The sequence below is a fragment of the Artemia franciscana genome, unplaced genomic scaffold (genome assembly GCF_032884065.1).
Source record: "Artemia franciscana unplaced genomic scaffold, ASM3288406v1 Scaffold_3411, whole genome shotgun sequence".
NCBI classification, from domain to species: Eukaryota; Metazoa; Arthropoda; class Branchiopoda; order Anostraca; family Artemiidae; genus Artemia; species Artemia franciscana.
In genome coordinates, this window is record NW_027064042.1 from 1 (window position 1) to 16347 (window position 16347).

Consider the following 16347-nt stretch of genomic DNA (forward strand, 5'->3'; position numbering starts at 1 on the left):
TGATATATACAATTAGTTTAAAAATATCTAAAGCTTATATAGAGCATTTAAGTTTCAGGGCACATTTGTGATTCAGTTGAATATTCATTTCCAAAATATATGTAATCCATTATCAAGAAAGAGCGACTCAGCCCAATAGCAATGGAAATTTAAAAACGGAATTTATTCGTCAAAAGCTACGGGTGTGAGGAAATTTCTCAGCTTTCTTTCCCTTTCTCAGCCTTCGCTCTTTAAAGCCTAGGAACGACGCATCAACGGATGATAGATGGAATTATCTATCAACAAAACAAAGAATGAACTATGCGTTTTTTGGAACACGTATTTCGGAACATTTACTTTGACAGCCATCATTTTTTTTTTTTTTAGAGAGAGAGAAAGATGGTTTTATTAATATAATTAAACAAAACAAGCAAATGGCCCGAAGCAAAGCAATTATCTTATGAGCAATAGGTTAGTTCAATAGAGAATGTATAGCATTGGCTATTTCAATTGAATGCTACAAGTTTTTTGTTAGATCTAAGTTTTATTTAAATACTGGGCATATACACAATATATTCTCTTTTTAATTCCCACTGTGTCGATAATTCAAACTCAAAAATATGGGCAGAATTTCTTTGTTTCAACCCATGATTTGTAATCTGACTTTGTTACTGAATATTGAAAAAGTATTTATATTTAAAAAAACACTTATTGATGGCAGCTTTTACGAAGCATTAAACCAACTTATTTCATTGAACGAATTTACTGTTGTTAAGATGAAAAATATCCCAATTTTGTGCATATAGCTACCTAATTTGATTGTCCCGTTTGAAGGTTTATCTTTAACCTAATGATTCGAAACTAGAATAGAGATTTACACATAATACAAAGGCAAAAAACACCACAGCTTCTTTAACTTATCTTAGGCTGCAGCTAAGCAAAAGACATCATTAAAAATATGCAACTTATAAAATTTCAGAGAATAGTTTGACACTACAATCCTTCAAAACCTTCAGCCATGATTATGCATTATTTCTTCCTTCATTCGTTCTGTCCATTAATCTTCTAGGATCTTTTCGAATCCCAATTTCCTGAAAATAATGTCATTAATTAATTAATTGCTCAATATTAAAAAACACTTTCCCAGAATCAAATTTTCTGGCGACTTGGCATCCACAAATCTTGATTAGCGGTTTAATATTATTCTGATTCTATATTTGGGCTTACATTTAGTATTTTCTCTGCTGCTTACATGAAAACTATTTGAATAATTAAGTTCATTTGAGCCCATGTGAAAAGACTTTCAAGAAAAAATGATTATAATGAAAGTAGAGCGAAAAAAAATCAGACGAATAGATCAAATTGCTCCTTAGCCCATGCAAAAAATCTATAAATAGCTCAAACAAGTTAACCACTGAAGTTTTCATATACTTGTACTTAGGCAAAGACAGAACTTAAAAGGAAACCCAAACCCTCTCCCCCAAAATATACATTTTATTTTGCAAAAAGTTTCACAACAAAGACTAACAAAGACAATAAAGACTAAACCGTAAAAGTATAATCTACGTGTTCTCTTTATTGTTTTTTTTTCGACTAAGATGTATTTTTGCTTAAGGGTATATAGACAGAAATTATCATAAAGAAGACTATCGTTTCTATTCCTTTTAAAGTAAAATACAAATAATTTGAAATTTAGGGAAGTATAATCTAGGAGAAGCAGTAAGGACTGTCACATTCTGAGATGATATGTCAGAGTAAAATTAAACACTAACGAATTAACAAAATAAAATGTTTTTTTCTTATAGTCATTTCTTATTATCTTTCTACCGAAGTTCCTTCATCAAAATGTTTAAATACTGTTTCATATATTTCCCTAATATTATACTGATCTGTCTGAGGAGAAGGGGGGGGCAAAAGTACACTGATGTGCCATTGACAGAGAAAGGTAGCGTAACTCAATAACCTTTTTGTAGCCGCTTATCTCTTCTGTAAAATTGGGATTAATCGACTAATCTTTGCTTCACGTTTTCCTACGAAAAAAATTATAACACTATAAGAGTGTGGTTGACTCAACCTGAACCAAAGTGCTATATCTGATTTAATCTTTAAGTACAAAAGAAATCAAACTTAAAGTTTTTTTTTCTTCCCCGGTTCCATCTTAGGTCTAATCAGCCAGTTTCCTTGGCGGTTCCTTGGATCCTAGGCAGTTTCCTTTGGTCTCTTCTAATTGTTATTTACGGTTTTATTTGAGTTGTTATGACATTATCAAGGTTAGATCCCTGCTTAAAGCTTCCCCAAACATAGTGTTTGAAATTATTTTTTTTTTCAAATGAAAGCATGAACTAGTCTGATGAAATTTTAAGAGGATAGAATTGTCCATGGGGAATTTTACGGGGGGGGGGGGGTTAGTTTACATTAGAGAACTTTTCAAGGACAAGTTTCCCATGAACAAAGTGAATTTTTCATGAAGTGAAAATCAGATTTACCAGAATTATTTAAAAAATAATCAGAAACTCAATAATAGTTTTTTCGACTGAAAGTAAGGAGCATCCCTAAACTGAAAATAGTGGGAAATTAGGCCATATATGAGGGAGTTCATTAGAATAAAAAGCTCTTTCAAAAGGACTAAAAGCACTAGCATAAATAGAAAGGTATCTAGGAGCAATATAAAGAACAAAGTATGACCCCCCCCCCTTATTTGCGGTATAGTTCCTGTTCGTTTTTACTTTTAATGCTGCTCCTGATTTTCAATTGTTTTTTTTTTTATTTACACAAAAAGGAATTGACAGTTCATAGACTAAAAATAGGCACGAACTACAGATTGAATATTTGAATATGGCCATGTATTGTACTTTTTCGACGACCAACTTTCAGAAGTATGGTCAATTATGTGAACAATTTATAGAGCCTTAGCTGGAATAATCATTTTCTCTTACAGCTAGGATTGAAGCTGAATGAGTTCCGTACCTATTTCGTATATTTTGCTCAGAAAAATTCATATTTATAAAAAGCCTCAAAGCTAACATTAAATCTGTTTTGGGGAGAGGGGCACTTCAAAATTTTAATTGCTGTACATGTTAAACAACATTACATATACCTTACAATACATTTAGGCTTTATTGTTTGACGTCATCAAGTCATTTACTCTGACCTACTACACCAAATGATTACACTGTTTTTTTTGGGTCTTTGATAGACAATAACAATAGAAGAAAAAGACGGCTCTTATTGAATCACTATATAATCAATAAAAAAAAATTCGTGAATCTAAAAGAAAGACGTTTTTCCTTGGCTCGTAGATGCTTTTGTCAACATTCATTAAATCTACCCGAATCGGGTTCATTTTCTTGTTTTATTTACTATGTTTTATGGCACAGATAAAGGAATAGTATTACAAGTACCTCTTGATGTCATAATTCCTTCATTTTTAAAAAAAATTAGAGCTTATCAACGGCCCCTTTCATAACAGCAATATTATAAAGTTGGTATACATTTCTTGAAGTCAAATTTTTTTGAACATAACATACACGTTTTTTAAACGTTAGTAAATAACTTTATCCCCTGAATTCTCTGACATCTCTTGTCTTCTAATTTTTAGCTAAAGCACCCTTTTAGGAGTGGTACCATGCAGAAGATTTATATATATATATATATATATATATATATATATATATATATATATATATATATATATATATATATATATATATATATATATATTTGTCAATGCTACAAAAAGAGAACGTGGCCTATCTGATGGCAACGTTCACCTCTAACTTCTCAGCAGAAAGCTAGGCAGTTACTTTCATTAATTGGTTTAAAAGTTAGAACATTGGTAACGATCAGATTCTGATTTGAATTTGCCTCTAGGAAAAAACTCCTTGACTTTGTCCCTTCGTGTGTGCAACCAAATTCTTCTTGTTTTTTTTTTTTTTTTTTTTTTTTTTTTACAGCTTTTGTAGACTCGGGTTTCAAGTGTTTTATGAATTTCCATTTTTTGTTTCGGAACTTGTCTGTATTTCATGATAAAAAATACTGTCGGTACATACCCGTGAAAATTTCATGTCGCAAAGAAAAAACGAAAATTCATTTATTAAGGCAAATGGTGATTTTTAATCTGAAGCAAAACTACACATGATGACCATTTAACAGACAGTTAGGTATAATGTCAATCAAAATTGAATGGTCATAGAATACGAATCAATAAGTTTCATATAATTCGAAACACTAGAACAGTATTAGTATTAAACACAAACTAATCATTTTTTAGCCCTGAAATTAAAAAGTAAAATGCGAATAATATTGAAAAATACTAGCATTCTCCATTGCATCAAACAGTTCGTGGCAACAAGCTGTAAGTACCGGGTGACCCGGATCAAGAGTAATCGAAACCCTAAAACACAAATATTTGATAATAGTACATACTACAAAAGAATCGAACATTCAAGTTGATTTCAAAAATATAGAGCTCATTAAGCTTAATGGTACCCATTAAAAGTTACGAGCCAGTGAAAATATGACCTATGTCTGAAAGAGGAAAAGCAACCAAAACAAGTTATCTAAATGGAATCACACCATCATATTCAGCACATCAAATAACCCTATTTTCAAGTTTCAAGATCCTATATGCCAAAATGCGGAATTAAAAATTTTTACCACAAACAAAATCACGTATGTGTTTTTTGTGTTTGTTGTTTTTTTTCCAGGAGTGACCAAATCAGACAAGGTGATCCTATAAGATTGGGAGACGGCTTACATACATTCGGTGCAAAAAGAAAGAACTAAATTATTTTTTGCGCAATATACCTTACTTCTCCGCAATGCGGTTTTAAGTTATAAATAAACATGGACTTACCCTTGCGCAAAGAAGAGTACTTTAGAAACTATTTGAAAGGCCATTTTTGAGCGCATCTCAACATTTTGACTCTTGACTAGCTAAATTTTGCTTCAAATTTGACATCTCTCAATCCAAAACAGATTCTTTTTCTCAAACAGCCACATTTTCATGAAAAATGAAAAAGATGAGTTTCCTTATAATTTTTTGATACAATAAAATAATATTATTAAGTATTAAGCCTGTGATTTCGTAGTTTCCTCCTATAGAAATTATAAATTTACTTTTATTCTAAGATAAATATTCTATGATGATTGAAACAAGCAAGCATAGCAAAATAAATTATGGCACTGAGATTAGTGTAAGAAGGTGTGCTACATTAATACAGTTCTAAAGTGTCTGGTAATGGTCTGTCTTTCTCGTTCAAACAGTAAATTTGGAATAAATCAATGTATTATGCTCTTGTGTCAGTTGCGGTTTTGGCCTAGCGGTTCCTTGAACCCTTCTTGAAATAATATTATTGAATTATAATCAAGTAGGTGTGGGCAAGTCTTGTGGGTGCAAACAATTTGTGCATAGAGCAGAAAACACTTCCTTGGCCCATTAGCGCTATCGACCAACGTAATCGAAGGCAGCTCGCCCAAGGAGTTATCCGACTGCTCCAAGTGTGGTATTTTTATTGTGTTTGAGAAAGTTTTGTGGGTGCAAACAATTGGTGCATAGAGCAGAAAACACTTCCTTGGCCCATTAGCGCTATCGACCAACGTAATCGAAGGCAGCTCGCCCAAGGAGTTATCCGACTGCTCCAAGTGTGGTATTTTTACTGTGTTTGAGAAAGTTTTGTGGGTGCAAACAATTGGTGCATAGAGCAGAAAACACTTCCTTGGCCCATTAGCGCTATCGACCAACGTAATCGAAGGCAGCTCGCCCAAGGAGTTATCCGACTGCTCCAAGTGTGGTATTTTTATTGTGTTTGAGAAAGTTTTGTGGGTGCAAAAATTGGTGCATAGAGCAGAAAACACTTCCTTGGCCCATTAGCGCTATCGACCAACGTAATCGAAGGCAGCTCGCCCAAGGAGTTATCCGACTGCTCCAAGTGTGGTATTTTTATTGTGTTTGAGAAAGTTTTGTGGGTGCAAACAATTGGTGCATAGAGCAGAAAACACTTCCTTGGCCCATTAGCGCTATCGACCAACGTAATCGAAGGCAGCTCGCCCAAGGAGTTATCCAACTGCTCCAAGTGTGGTATTTTTATTGTGTTTGAGAAAGTTTTGTGGGTGCAAATAATTGGTGCATAGAGCAGAAAACACTTCCTTGGCCCATTAGCGCTATCGACCAACGTAATCGAAGGCAGCTCGACCAAGGAGTTATCCGAGTGCTCCAAGTGTGGTATTTTTATTGTGTTTGAGAAAGTTTTGTGGGTGCAAACAATTGGTGCATAGAGCAGAAAACACTTCCTTGGCCCATTAGCGCTATCGACCAACGTAATCGAAGGCAGCTCGCCCAAGGAGTTATCCGACTGCTCCAAGTGTGGTATTTTTATTGTGTTTGAGAATGCAAAAATTGGTGCATAGAGCAGAAAACACTTCCTTGGCCCATTAGCGCTATCGACCAACGTAATCGAAGGCAGCTCGACCAAGGAGTTATCCGACTGCTCCAAGTGTGGTATTTTTATTGTGTTTGAGAAAGTTTTGTGGGTGCAAACAATTTTTGCTGCTGCAAGTTTATTGCTTATTATGCAATTTTTGCAAGGGGTTATCCGACTGCTCCGAGTGAGGTTGCTAATAGTTTAAAGTTAAAATTGAACCACTAATTCATCCAAAGCAATTCAGCGGTATGTCATGGGGATCTACAACAACATGCCTGATTTGTATGCATGATCTTATCCTCGAACATTTGGTTCACAGTATAGGTAAAATACAGTTGTAAAATGTTTCTCTGAACATTACACACATTTCACAGGACGAAATTTAGGAAGTTTTCCAACACGTCAGAGCCATGCTCTAATTTGCTACTTGGTTTTCTATCGGAAACCTATGTCGTTGCACATGCACAAATTCAGGTTTATGAAGTGTGTGTGGTAAGAAAGTAGAGCTTATGAACGGCTCCTTTCATAACAGCAATATTATAAAGTTGGTATACATTTCTTAAAGTCAAATTTTTTTGAACATAATTACACGTTTGAACATAATTACGAACATATTAACACGTTTTTTAACCGTTAGTAAATAACTTTATCCCCTGGGTTCTGTGACATGTCTTGCCTTCTAATTTTTAGCTAAAGCACCCTTTTAGGAGTGGTACCAAGCAGTAGATTTATATATATATATATATATATATATATATATATATATATATATATATATATATATATATATATTGTCAGTGCTACAAAAAGAGGACGTGGCCTATCTGATGGCAACGTTCACCACTAACTTCTCAGCAGAAAGCTAGGCAGTTATTTTCACTAATTGGTTTAAAAGTTAGAACATGGTAACGATCAGACTCTGATTTGAATTTGCCTCTAGGAAAAAACTACTTGACTTTGTCTCATCGTGTGTGCAACCGAATTCTTCTAGTATTTTTTTTCTTTTTAACAGCTTTTGTAGACTCGGGTTTCAAGTGTTTTATAAATTTCTATTTTTTGTTTTGGAACGTGTCTGTATTTCATGATAAAAAATACTGTCGGTACATACCCGTGAAAATTTCATGTCGCAAAGATAAAACGAAAATTCATTTATTAAGGCAAATGTTGATTTTTAATCTGAAGCAAAACTACACATGATGACCATTTAACAGAGAGTTAGGTATAATGTAAATCAAAATTGAATGGTCATAGAATAAGAATCAATAAGTGTCATATAATTCGAAACACTAGAACAGTATTAGTATTAAACACAAACTAAGCATTTTTTAGCCCTTAAAATAAAAAGTAAAATGCGAATAATATTGAAAAATACTAGCATTCTCCATTGCATAAAACAGTTCGTGGCAAGAAGCTGTAAGTACGGGGTGATCCGGCTTAAGAGTAATCGAAACCCTAAAACACCAAGATTTGATAATAGTACATACTAGAAAAGAATCGAACATTCAAGTAGATTTCAAAAATATACAGCTCATTAAGCTTAATGGTACCCATTAAAAGTTACGAGCCAGTGAAAATATGACCTATGTCTGAAAGAGGGAAAGCAACCAAAACAAGTGATCTAAATGGAAATCACACCATCATATTCAGCACATCAAATAACCCTATTTTCAAGTTTCAAGGTCCTATATACCAAAATGCGGAATTTAAAATTTTTACCACAAACAAAATCACGTATGTGTTTCTTGTGTTTGTTGTTTTTTTTTTCCAGGAGTGACCAAATCGGACAAGGTGATCCTATAAGATTAGGAGACGGCTTACATACATTCAGTGCAAAAAGAAAGACCAAAATTATTTTTTTGCACAATATACCTTACTTCTCCGAAAATCGGTTTTAAATTATAAATAAACATGGACTTACACTTCCGCAAAGTAGAGCACTTTAGAAACTCCATTTGAAAGGCCATTTTTTGAGCACATCTCAACATTTTGACTCTTGACTAGCTAAATTTTGCTTCAAATTTGACATCTCTCAATCCAAAACAAGTTCTTTTTCTCAAACAGCCACATTTTCATGAAAAATAAAAAAGATGAGATACCTTATAATTTTTTGATACGATAAAATAATATTATTAAGTATTAAGCCTGAGATTTCGTAGTTTCCTCCTATAGAAATTATAAATTTTACTTTTAAAATATTCTACGATAATTGAAACAAGCAAGCATGGCAAAATAAAACATGGCACTGAGATTAGTGTAAGAAGGTATGCTACATTAATCGAGTTCTAAAGTGTCTGGTAATGGTCTGTCTTTCTCGTTCAAACAGTAAATTTGGAATAAATCAATGTATTATGCTCTTGTGTCAGTTGCAGTTTTGGCCTAGCGGTCCCTTGAACCCTTCTTGAAATAATATTAATGAATTATAATCAAGTAGGTGTGGGCATCTAGCCATGGCTAATTGAAGAAAAAGCTAAGACAAATAGTCCGATAAAGTGAGGGGTAAATCTAACATGAGCCCTTACTAGGATTGTATAAAAATGATGTCAGTTCATTTGTTTTAGTTAGAAATGGGCTAAAATTTACCGGCAACTGCATATTCATAAATTTCATTTGTGGGTTTGGTCAATCTGTCAGATGAACCTGTTGGCTAGACAATATTTTTGGCACTCGGGTCGGTTGCAGCTCGACCAAGGGGTTATCCGACTGCTCCGAGTGTGGTATTTTTATTGTGTTTGAGAAAGTCTTATGGGTGCAAACAATTTCTGCTTAGAGCAGAAAAGACTCGTCGTTTGCCAATTAGTGCAACTCGACCAACCTCGTCTAAGGCAGCTCGACCAAGGGGTTATCCGACTACTCCGAGTGTGGTATTTTTATTGTGTTTGAGAAAGAACAACCAACTTTTGCTGCTGCAAGTTTATTGCTTATTATGCAATTTTTGCAAGGGGTTATCCCACTGCTCCGAGTGTGGTTGCTAATAGTTTAAAGTTAAAATTGAACCACTAATTCATCCAAAGCAGTTCAGCAGTATGTCATGGGGATCTACAACAACATATCTGATTTGTATGCATGATCTTATCCTCGAACATGTGGAACGCAGTATAGGTAAAATACAGTTGTAAAATGTTTCTCTAAACATTACACACATTTCACAGGACGAAATTTGGGAAGTTTTCCAACACGTCAGAGCCATGCTTTAATTTGCTACTTGGTTTTCTATCGGAAACCTATGTCGTTGCACATGCACAAATTCAGGTTTATGAAGTGTGTGTGGTTTTCGATGTGTGTCAAAAATCTTTAATGGAGAATAGAACTTTTTGCTACTATATATTACCTCTACTGTGCTGTGAAAAAACAAGGTATATTATTCATATAACAGATTCAGCGTGCTTAGCCAGAGTGGAGTTCGATATCAATAAAAGTACAAAATTCGTAACTAGTGGAAACCCATTTGCAATTAGTATAGAAAAAAAGAGCTTTGGTCGATAATAATTATCTAAGAAATTAATTCTTACTTTGATTATTTTCTTAGCATAAAATTCATATTGAACATCACCCTGTTATCACTTCCCCGCCACGTTGAGGCGACGCTGAAAGTACTTTTGATTTCATTTGTTTTGCTAAGTATATACGTGTTATTAACAAAATACACATTACATAGCAAAACATCCAAATCAAAAGCACAAGGGAAGGCCCACCACCAGAACTAGCAAGAAAACTCTAAGCAGTAAACTCTAAGCAATAAAACTGTAATCAAACAGTAAGCAATGAAAATAAGAATAATTGGCCTTTGAAATTCAGCCTAGGCATTCCTTTTGAATTATGTGTAAAAGAAATAAGTTTCGCACATACTATTTTTCAAGATACTTGCAAATTGAATACTTGAATACTTGCAAATTCACCCAGAGTAAATTTCCTCCGAAAAGTTCAACCCTGAAAACTTCCCTCTCCATGGAAATTTCTCCCTGTGATAAAACCTCCCAGAAGGAAATTGCTCCTCTCCTCCCGGCCTGAAAAATGTATCCCAGTAAGAGATACTATACGTTAACAATCGGCTAATTTTATAATTTAAAAACATTTCCCCATGGACTATAGGGGGCCATTTTATCTCAAAAGACACGTTCATTGAGCCTTTTAACTATGCTGAACTAAAAAGCTCTCAAAATTTTGATCGAACAATCTTGGGGGAAAAGGCACGGGAGGGGGCCTAGTTGCCCTCCAATTGTTTTTAATTAAAAAAGGTACTATAACTTTACATTTCCGTTAAAATATACACTCTCCTAACGTTATATGGCCACTGGGTCGATACGATCATCCCTGGGGAATAAACATCACCAAATAAACACGCATCCGTGATCTTTCTTCTGGCAAAAAAATATACAATTCCACATTTTTCCAGATATGAGCTTGAAAACTCAACCAAAGGCTCTTTGATACGCTAAATCTGTTGATGTGATTTTCATTAAAATTCTGTAACTTCTAAGAGGTGTTTACCCATATTTTTGAAAATCAGCCAAATTTTCTCAGTCAAACTTAATGAAACTTATTTATTTGGAATCAGAATGATAAGCCCCAATTCATTAAGAATGACCCCTAAATCACAAAAGCCGTAGAATAAATAGTTGAAATCACTAAAAATATTTTAGCGTAAAGAGCGAGGCATTAGGAGGAGGTGAGCCCCTCATATGCGTAGTAATTTCTGTTCGTTTTAATGCTACTCCTTACTTGCAGTTGAAAAAACTTTTCATATTTATTTTTTCATTGTTTTTTTTTAATAATGCTAGAAAATCCTACACTCCCTTCATGGAAATTTTCTTCCCCCGTGACAAATTCCTCGATGGAAAGCTCCCCCAACATATCTCCCTCTTGTCAACCCCTCCCCCAACCAAAAATCCCCCTCAAAACGTCTTTACACTTCCCCATAACCATTACCCTTCATATATGTAATAAAAACATGAGATTACAAAAGTTCGTTACGTAAGCTAATTTATAAGTTACGTTTATCTTTTACTAATAAAAACATTAGTAAAAAATTTAAAGTTTTAGTTGCCTTTTTAAGTAACCAAAAAATCGCAGGGCAACTACTATGAAAACTATCAAAACTATGAGAAAGCCATTTAGCCCAAAAAATAAACTTGCAAAATTCGTGTTAATTATTCCTCTGCGGAGAGCCAAAATCAAAACAAACATTTTTTCAAAAACGTTCAGAAATCAAACAGTTCGTGGTAACGAACTGTAGTAAGGAGCGATCCGGCTCAATAGTAACCAAAACTCTAAAAAATTTAAATTTGATATCAATAGCTACATCAATAGAATCGCATTTTAATGCTGATTTTAAATATATGAGTTTCATCAAGTTTAGTCTTACCCATCAAAAGTTACGAACCTGAGAAAATTTGCCTTATTTAGGAAAATTGGGGGAAACACCCCCTAAAAGTCGTAGGATCTTAACGAAAATGACACCATCAGATTCAGCGTATCAGAGAACCCTACTGTAGAAGTTTCAAGCTCCTATCTACAAAAATGTGGAATTTTTTATTTTTGCCAGAAGACAAATCACGGGTGCGTGTTTATTTGTTTTTTTTTCCAGGGGTCATTGTATCGACCAAGTGGTCCTAGAATGTCGCAAGAGGGCTCATTCTTATGGAAATGAAAAGTTCTATTGCCCTTTTAAGTAACCAAAAAAGTTGGAGGGCATCTAGGCCCCCTCCCACGCTCATTTTTTTCCCAAAGTCAAAGAATCAAAATTTTGAGATAGCCATTTTTTCAGCATAGTCAAAAATATAATAACTATGTCGTTGGGGATGACTTACTCCCCCATAATCCCTGGGGGAGGGGCTGCAAGTTACAAACTTTGACCAGTGTTTACATATAGTAATGGTTATTGGGAAGTGTAGAGACGTTTTCAGGGGGATTTTATTTTGTTTGGGGGTGGGGCTGAGGAGAGGGGGCTATGTTGGAGGATCTTTCCTTGGAGGAATCTATCATGGGGGATGAAAATTTCAATGAAAAGGGCGCAGGATTCTCTAGCATTACTATAAGAAAACAATAAAAAATAAACATGACCACTTTTTTTTCAAATGAAAGGAAGAAGTAGCATTGAAACTTAAAACGAACAAAGATTATTACGCATATGAGGGGTTCTAAATACACTAGCATAAAGGGCGAGGTATTTAGGAAGAGATAAATACCTTGCTCTTTATGCTAAAGTATTTTTAGTAATTTCAACTATTTATTTCTACGGCCTTTCTGATTCAGGGGTCATTCTTAAAGAATTGGGAGAAAAGTTAAGATTTAGTGTAAAGAGCGAGGTATTAACGAGGGTACAAACCCCCTCGTATACATAATAAAAATATAAGGTTATGAAAGTTTGTTAGGTAAGTTAATTCTTAAGTTACGTATATTTTTTACTAATAAAAACGTTCGTTAAAAATTAAAAATTCTAGTAGCCTTTTTAAGTAACCGAAAACTTGGAGGGCAGCTAGGCCTCCTTCTCCACCCCTTATTTCTCAAAATCGTCTGATCAAAACTAAGAGAAAGCCATTTAGCCATAAAAAGAATTAATATACAAATTTCATTTTAATAATTTATGTGTGAAGAGCCAAAACCAAACATGCATTAATTGAAAAACGTTCAGAAATTAAATAAAAAACTCGCTCTTTACGCTAAAGTTTGACTCTTTGCCACAATTCTACTTTTTAAAACAATTAAAAGCTTTAGCGTAAAGAGCGGGGGATTGCGGAGGGGACAACCCATTTCATATACGGAGTAATTTCTGTTCGTTTTAAGTTTTAATGTCGCTCCTTACTTTCAGCTAAAAAAATAAGTTTTTTTATTTAATTAAATAAAAAACAAAAACAATTTTTTTAGCTGAAAGTAAGGAGCGACATTAAAACTTAAAACGAACAGAAATTACTTCGTATATGAAAAGGGCTGGTTCCTCATCAACGCCCCGCTCTTTGCGCTAATGTTTTGTACTGTTTTAAAAAGCAGAGTTGAGAGAAAGAGTCAAACGTAAATAAATAAATTGAAAATTTGTACTATTGCTCATCAGCTATCAGGAAGGAGGGGTGATATCCCTCACTGTGTTGGTTTGGGAGATTCCAGAAGCCTGAGAAAATTACATTTCAATTCCCAATTAGTCTAAATCTACATGGCCGTTCAGATAAATATAGGAAAGGGGTATAAGGGGAGGAATTAATCTATCCTCTCTTCTTATTTAGAATAAACGTGAATAAATAAGAATACAATAACATTTACGGTAGAATTATAGTTAATTGACTTCTTGTTATCTTGGAAAGGGTTTAGGTTAGGAAAATGAAACTTTCAGGGATGCGTCTAGAGGCTAAAGTATGTCCTGGGAAGGTATTTTGAAGTACATACCTCGGTAAAATTCTTGTCAACCCCTCCCCCAACCAAAAATCCCCCTCAAAACGTCTTTACACTTCCCCCATTACCAAAAACATTAGTAAAAAATTTAAAGTTTTAGTTGCCTTTTTAAGTAACCAAAAAATCGCAGGGCAACTACTATGAAAACTATCAAAACTATGAGAAAGCCATTTAGCCCAAAAAAATAAACTTGCAAAATTCATGTTAATTATTCCTCTGCGGAGAGCCAAAATCAAAACATACATTGTTTCAAAAACGTTCAGAAATCAAACAGTTCGTGGTAACAAACTGTAGTAAGGAGCGACCCGGCTCAATAGTAACCAAAACTCTAAAAAATCGAATTTTGATATCAATAGCTACATCAAAAGAATCGCATTTTAATGCTGATTTCAAATATATAAGTTTCATCATAGTTTTACCCATAAAAAGTTACGAGCCTGAGAAAATTTGACTTATTTAGGAAAATAGGGGAAAACACCCCCTAAAAGTCATAGGATCTTAACGAAAATGACACCATCAGATTCTGTGTATCAGAGAACCCTACTTTAGAAGTTTCAAGCTCCTATCTACAAAAATGTGGAATTTTATATTTTTTGCCAGAAGACAAATCACGGGTGCGTGTTTATTTGTTTGTTTGTTTTTTTGTCCTTTCTTTTCCCCAGGGGTCATCGTATCGACCAAGTGGTCCTAGAATGTCGCAAGAGGGCTCATTCTACCGGAAATGAAAAGTTCTAGTGCCCTCTTTAAGTGACCAAAAAAATTGGAGGCCATCTAGGCCATCTAGGCCTTTCTGATTCAGGGGTCATTCTTAAAGAATTGGGACAAAACTTACGATTTAGTGTAAAGAGCGAGGTATTAACAAGGGTACAAACCCCCTCGTATACATAATAAAAATATAAGGTTATGAAAGTTTGTTACGTAAGTTAATTCTTAAGTTACGCATATTTTTTACTAATAAAAACGTTCGTTAAAATTAAAAGTTCTAGTTGCCTTTTTAAGTAACCGAAAAATTACAGGGCAACTAGGCCTCCTTCCTCACCCCTTATTTCTCAAAATCATCTGATCAAAACTAAGAGAAAGTCATTTAGCCAAAAAAGGAATTAATATGCAAATTTCATTTTAATAATTTATGTGCGGAGAGCCAAAACCAAACATGCATTAATTCAAAAACGTTCAGAAATTAAATAAAAAAACTAATTTTTTAGCTGAAAGTAAGGAGCGATATTAAAACTTAAAACGAACATAAATTACTCCGTATATGAAATGGGTTGTCCCCTCCGCAATTCCTCGCTCTTTACGCTAAAGTTTGACTCTTTGCCACAATTCTACTTTTTAAAACAATTAAAAGCTTTAGCGTAAAGAGCGTGGGATTGTGGAGGGGACAACCCATTTCATATACGGAGTAATTTATGTTCGTTTTAAGTTTTAATGTCGCTCCTTACTTTCAGCTAAAAAATTAGTTTTTTTTTTTATTTAATTACATATAGTAATGGTTACTGGGAAGTGTACAGACGTTTTCAGGGGGATTTTATTTTGTTTGGGGGTGGGGCTGAGGAGAAGGGGCTATGTTGGAGGATCTTTCCTTGGAGGAATCATGTCATAGAGAAAGAAAAATTCAATAACAAGGACGCAGGATTCTTTAGCAATACTATAAGAAAACAATGAAAAATAAACCTGAAATACAATAACATTTACGGTAGAATTATAGTTAATTGACTTCTTGTTATGTTGGAAAGGGTTTAGGTTAGGAAAATGAAACTTTCAGGGATGCGTCTAGAGGCTAAAGTATGTCCTGGGAAGGTATTTTGAAGTACCTACCTCGGTAAAATTCTAGTTAATTGACTTCTTGCTATCTTGGAAAGGGTTTAGATTAGGAAAATGAAACTTTCATGGATAGGTCTACAGGCTAAAGTATGTCCTGGGAAGGTATTTTAAAGTACCCACCTCCACTCCTTTTCCCTCTAGAGGGCCCTGAAATTTGCCTACATGACAGGTCTATACCTATTGAAATTTTGAAATTACAACATTTTACATTAATATTCAGTTACTAGCTGGGTTTTCTCTGCCTTTAGTTCTGAAAATGCAATTCCTGTTATTTGAATAGAATTTTGAGCCAAATCAATGTTGTTGTTTTTTTTCAAAATTTAGGAAATATATTTGCATACCTTTAAAGCCTTGTAAAATGGAATTGAGCAAAGTTATGAAGCTGAAAACAATTTTGTTGTACTTCAATTAAGCAGAATACCTATTTTGCAAGGTTTCACTTTTGTGACCCACATATTTTTAAAGGTCATTAAAGGTCAAACCCCTCTAGAGGGAGAAGGAGTGGAGGTAGTTGCTTCAAAATACCTTCCCGGGACATACTTTACACTGTAGATTCATCCCTGAAAGTTTCATTTTCCTAACCTAAACCCTTTCTGAGATAGCAAGAAGTCAATTAACTAAGATTTTACCAAGGTGGGTACTTTGAAATATCTTCCCATTATATAGTTTAGCCTGTAGACCCATCCCTGAAAGTTTCATTTTCCTAACCTAAGCCCTTTTCGTGATAGCAAGAGGTCAA

At 34.3% G+C, this 16347-nt stretch overlaps 1 long non-coding RNA gene across 1 annotated transcript; it reads right to left on the bottom strand.

Annotated features, from left to right (window-relative positions):
• Positions 1-874: 874 nt before the first annotated feature.
• On the bottom strand, positions 875-6164 carry LOC136043167 (uncharacterized). Its single transcript, XR_010621564.1, has 2 exons — positions 4835-6164; positions 875-1070 (listed from the first exon to the last, which is right to left on the bottom strand). It is a non-coding gene; the product is annotated as an uncharacterized LOC136043167 (long non-coding RNA).
• Between the last annotated feature and the right edge of the window lie 10183 nt (positions 6165-16347).